Source organism: Sebastes umbrosus, chromosome 21, assembly GCF_015220745.1.
Source record: "Sebastes umbrosus isolate fSebUmb1 chromosome 21, fSebUmb1.pri, whole genome shotgun sequence".
NCBI lineage: Eukaryota > Metazoa > Chordata > Actinopteri > Perciformes > Sebastidae > Sebastes > Sebastes umbrosus.
In genome coordinates this window covers 24,882,616-24,888,615 of record NC_051289.1, presented here as the reverse complement: position 1 = coordinate 24,888,615, position 6,000 = coordinate 24,882,616, and positions in this window count along the sequence as shown.

Sequence of the window (6,000 nt, the reverse complement as noted above, 5' to 3'; positions counted from 1 at the left end):
GCATAGCTAACTGGCATCTTTATATCCTGAAATCAACTGTATTTCTTCCTGGATGATGCATCATTTCTGGCTGTTGTATCAGTTTTCATCAGGTACCATAACCATCTATAACGGAGGTTATACTACATTTATATTTAGTTTAACTTGCATATATCACACATCCTACAACTACCAGCAATCTACAGTTGTAAACCTCAGGGTTACTAACCACTTCCAAAGTTGAGCCTATCTGATTCTCTAGAAATGCTGGATTGTGTAGTAAATATGTACAGTAGATATCAGCAGAAGACACATAATTATAGAAAGGTTATTAGACTGTACAAAATGTCCTGTATCAAAATAATGTTGTTGTTTTTCCACAAGTCACATGCATCACGTTTCCATGTCTCTGTGGTTTCTCCTCATGGACTGAAGGAAAAACTGAAGTACTCCAAGTTGGCCAAAAGATGGCACTCACACCAAAATAGTGATGTCACATTTACCCATGGCAGACCTGTGGTGATCTAACAAACAATTAACAGCAGTTCTTAAAAAACGAATAACAAGCAGCACCATCTGTAACAAAAGACAGAAAAAGAGATGATTGTCTGAGAGTTAGATGTTTGTTCATCACATATAAACAAAGCATTATGATTAGAAAACTGTTTTCTTTAGCTCTTGTTGAAACTAAAGTCAGTGGTTTGATGCAAAAGACAACAACCTCTGTGTTTACCATAGACATTGAATTCATTGAATACATCTGCGATAGGATATTAGATATGTCTGATAGCCTCTGTGGAAGTGTGTCCCAGTTCCATAAAATAAACTAACAATCAAAGGTAAATTCTGCACTAAGCTTGAGATTATAGGCTACACTGTATTTGCAGTTCATATACAAGAAATTAATGTTTTTGGTACGTACAGGAAATCCCAGGTAGAACGCATCACAGGACCCGTCAGCCTTGTCGTCACACTCAGTTTAACCTTGGACAGACGCTCCACCGCAAAACCTGTGGAGGGAAAAAAATAAATGAACATAAAGTTTTGGAAGAGCTGTAGAACAAAGAGGACACTACTGAACAGCCAGTCAGCATCAACAGATTCAGAAAGCTTACAACACTGTTAGAATGAGAGGGGTGTTGTGTGTCTCATCTTCAACCCTCACTGACCTCATGTTCTGGTGTCGTCTCCAACAGACTCCAGCATTAAATCAATAGATTTAGAGGATGACCCAGCACCTTACTGTCTGCTGGCCAGCCCATACCCGTCCTCACTTCAACTGAATTATATTCAAGAGAGAGTTCCTGTTTCATCAGTATGGTTATCCCCACCCCCTAGAAATTAGCCCCCTTTCATAACTCATGAACCGTTTGCCGTAGAGTCTTGTGGGAGGTGTCATTGCACTCAGCAGAGAGCTCCTGTTTCATTAGTATGGTTATCACCGACCCCTAAGAATTAGCCAGACCCCCTTTCATAACTCGTGAACCGTTTGTCGTAGAATCCAGTGGCAGGCGTCATTGCGCTCATCTGAGGTCCGGTTTCATCGTGCCTGGCCGCTTCAGTCGGTGTCCCGCCAGTACCCCCACGCGCGAGAAGGTGCGAGGGCCTGTTCATCGCTGCTCACAGCTTTAATTATTTTTCTTCTTTTTCTCCCAAATGATTCGCCTTTTTGAGGCCTTTGCCATGGTCAAAAAGTTGTTAAACTTGGCACACTTATCAGACGCGGTGAAAAATTTTATATTTTAAGGGTCTCGGACTTGGGTGTTGCAAAATGGCTCGCTAGATAAATAAAGCCAACAGAACTAAATAAAAATAAAGAAAACTTTAAAAAGCCAACAGAACTGGGCAAAGATCCATATCATGTGACTGTGTACAGTGTGTGTGCTTGAGAGGTGTGTGCTTGACTGGCAGTCATTCAGGGTGCAAATCAAATTAAAGGGACTGTTTGTAAGAATCAGAAATACTTGTTAACAGCGACACCTGTGGCCGTTAAGACAACGAAAGTCAGCGTCCTGTTGCTCGAGCTTGTGCTCGCTCTACATAGACATGAACGAGCATCGCTCAAAACAGTGAGGAGACACACGTCAGCTAAAACCACAATATCACTCTATATTTCAGCTGCTTGGCAGTAATGTTAGCTGACCAGACGAAGGTCTCTCCATGAATCACTGCTGATCCTAGTGTGGGCTTTTAAGCGGGTCGGTGCCGGGGCTGAAGCAGGAAGAGAAACGTTATCGCCTCCCGACTGCGCCCGCAGGGAGACACCGGCACCCGGTCGGAGATAGTTATGGTGGTTTGTTTTAGAGGATTATGGAGAGGGGTGTTCTGGTGGCCCATTGTCGTTCATGGATTAACTGTGTCATGGCAGGGTTATGGATGGCTCTCTGTATATCTCTGGGTGAGGATGGTGTTTCTCTCGTGGATGGTTTTGAGTCCAGACATACTGTGGATGTAGTGGGTGCTGTGTTTTATTACCTTGTTCTGGATTATTTGTAGTCTGATGAATTGATGTTGTGAGGCTGTGTTCCAGGCTGGTGCTGCATATTCAAAGATTGATCAGATGGATGTTTGATAAACTTTAAGGATGATGTCTGGTGATGCTTCGTGTTTGTGTCCGGTGAGTGCTTTGAGGTGGTTCAGTCGTTGGTTGCCTTGTTTTTCCAGGTTATTGATGTGGGTGATCAATGTCATGTTCTTTTGAAAGGTGACTCCTAAAAACTTTGCCTCTTTGGCCAGGGTGAGGGGGGTGTTGTGGAGGGTGAGGTGGATTGTTGGTTTGAGTTGGGTGTTTCTGGTGAACACGATGAGCTGAGTCTTGGTGGGGTTGAGTTTGATTCTCCATTTGTTGGACCAGAGGCCTGTACTACGAAGCAGGATTTGGTGTTAGTGAGGTAACTTCAAGGTTAACCCTTCAGGGTTTTCCGTCCTACGAAGGTGGTTCACTTCTTACCGGGGTAGATCGCCATGGTAACTTATGCTGAACAGCTAACCTGCTCCGGAGCAGGTTATGTTCCAGATAAGAGGTCAACTCCTATAAAAGCACCTCCTACTGACCATTGTCATACAATCACCGCTCAGTGCGGTGATTGTATGACAATATTACACACATACGAAGAAGTTTAAGTCATAATCCAGGCTAAAAACAACACAGTTTAAACTGACAAATGTAGGAAGGACAGCTGGATTTATGCTGTGGGGTTTTTTTTCTTGCTCATGAGTCCATTTCATACCGCCTGAGACGAGGGCGCAGCTGAAAGAAGGTTGACATAGTCGAACACCACACCTTAACGTATAAAGACATGTAATCCATTCATCGATTGCACTCTTAAAATATATTTATATCTAGACGACTATATCTGACTTTTGTGTATTCCGTTAAATTAATAAATCTGTTAATTTGGCAGCTTCAACTGTGTTACTTTTAGCCTGGATTAAGTGTTTAACTTTTTCGTATTTGTCCAATATAGTTTGCTCTTCCTTTGTAAAATGTGCCACTCTGCCTGTCTGTCTGCAAGTCTGTAGGCTTGTCCATGTCTGTGATTGGTCACATGCTGCAAACACCGCCCCTTTCATGTGAACGCGCTCACAGCCAGATGGAGAAACCCTGGGTTGATTTCCCGAGTTGACAACCAGCGTCGTAGGACCGCTTAGCGTGATCTCGGTTGTTAGGTTTAGTGAAGTCAGATAACTAGAAGATACCCTGGGTATGTTGAACTCGCTTCGTAGTTCAGACCTCTGGGCATTCACCGAGCTGGCTTCCGCAAAAACAGATCCACCACCGACAACATCCTCAGGCTGCCAGAAGCAATCTACAACAGTAGCCTCACGTTTCTATTGTTGTGATGCATGTTTGGAGTTTTTTAGCAGCCAGTGGAATTGATTTGGAATGAGTCCAGTAACAGCTTTTGGAGAAATTCAGAATTCTCTAGGTTTTCCGGTGCGCTGCTCGGCTGCAAACCGCGTCCTGGGCTAGCTCTGTTTGAGTCCTACTTTTGTTCATCAGTCCATCTTGTTGCTAAATAATAATTAATGTGCTGCTAAGGAGATACAAATCCAGAGGACAGGTGGTAATTTTTTAATGGGTTATTTATGGTTAATTGTGATGTGTTTTGGTTTTTGTCTGATGGCCTACTTGTCTGTTTGTTTATGGTAACACTATGTCTATTGTATGTGTACTTTTTCTCAAATTGAGCAGCCTATGGATGCAAAATGAATTTCAGTGCAAACTGACAATAAAGTTGTATCGTATCGTATCGTATCATATCGTATCGTAGGTCATCGGCAAATTGTGAGATGTGTCCTATGGTGGGTGGAAGGTAGTAGACGTCGGAGATGTAGATGAGAAAGAGGAGGGGACTGAGGGCTGCACCTTGTGGGACACCGGCTTCGGGAGTGAAAGGGGTGGAGAGGAAAGTGGAGACTGACTTTTATTTGTCGGTTGTGGAGGAAGCTTGAAATGATGTTGTATATTGGAAGTGGTATTTGGAGTTTTGGGTCTTGTGGTCTGTATATTAGTCCGTTGTGCCACATTTTGTCGAAGGCTTTTTCGATGTCGATGAATATTGCCAGGTTGAATTATTTTTTGGCAAAACTGTTGTAGATTGCTTCTGATAGCCTGAGAATGTTGTCGGTGGTGGATCTGTTTTTGTGGAAGCCAGCTTGGTGAATGCCCAGGAGTCCCATGTTGTCTGTGTGTTGTGTGTGGCGTGCAGTGATGATGCGTTCAAAACAGTTTACCGTGACTGAGGAGGCTGATGGGTCTATAGCTGGTGGGATGTTTTGGATCTTTGCCTGGTTTATGAATCATTGTGACTAAGGCTGTTTTCCAGGGTAAGGGGAAGTGACCGGTGGTGAAGAGGAGGGAGAGCAGGTTGAGGTAGGTGTCTGGAGCTTGTTTGATCAGGGTGGTGACTATGTTGTCTTCTCCAGGTGCTTTATTTTTCATTGTTTTCAGGTGAGTTTTGATTTCTAGGGGGGTGATTGGTTGTATCAATGGGTGGTCATCTGCTGAGGTGAGTGACGGCGGGGGATTGGTTGTGGCCATGTCGACAGTTTCTTTCCAGTTGTGATCAAAGTGTGGATCTGAGGGACAGGAGTACGTGTTCTGGAGGTGGTTTCTGAACAGGGTTGCTTTTTCTTGGTTATTTTCAATGGATTTTCCTTGATGTAGGAGAGTTGGTATGTTGTTTTTGTTTTGTGCACCGTTCATGTTTTTTATTTTCTGCCAAAAGCTGCGTGGGTTGGATCTGTAGTCGCTGTCCAGTTTATTGTAGAATGATTTCCATTTTTCCTGTGAGTGCAGAGTGAGTTGTTGTCTGATTTGATTCTGGAGACGGTTTATTTTCTTTTCGGTTTTGGCATCCGGTGATCTGTATTTGATGTAGTGCCTCCGTAGTTTTCTTTTCCTTTTGATCAGGTGTAGGATGTGGGGTGAGAGCTGTTGCTGTGGTTTGGTGGCGGAGTGAAGTGGGATGCATGTGTCACGAGCCTGGGTGAGTAGTGATCCGATATGTGTGGCCAGGTGGTCTAGTGAATGGTGGTCGAGGGGGATCTGAGTGATGTCCGTGGTGTCTTTGATGATGTGTTTCCTGTAGTTTTCTCAGTTTGCTTTTTTGTTGTTGTGGCAGGTGCTGGAGTGTGAGGGAGAAAGTGGCGAGGATGGGGAGGTGGTCGCTGCCGATGTCGTGACTCACTTGGAAGTTGTGGAGTGTGGCTGAGAGGTCTGGTGATGAGAGGGCGAGGTCCAGTATGTCCATGGTGGAGTTGGCAGAGTGGATGTGTGTCAGTTCATCATTATTGAGGATAGTGAGGTGGGTGGTGTCCAGTATTTCTCTGAGTGTTATTCCTGATTTGTTTGTAGTGTTGCAGTTAAAATCCTTGTTTGTCATTAAAATCTCCCATTATGAGCAAATTTCTGTTATTGTTGGTGATGGTCTTGATGAGTTTTCCTGAAGGCTGTTTTCCAGTTGGACAATATATTGATGAGATGAGGAGAGTGGTGGATGTATTTAAAAACAGTGT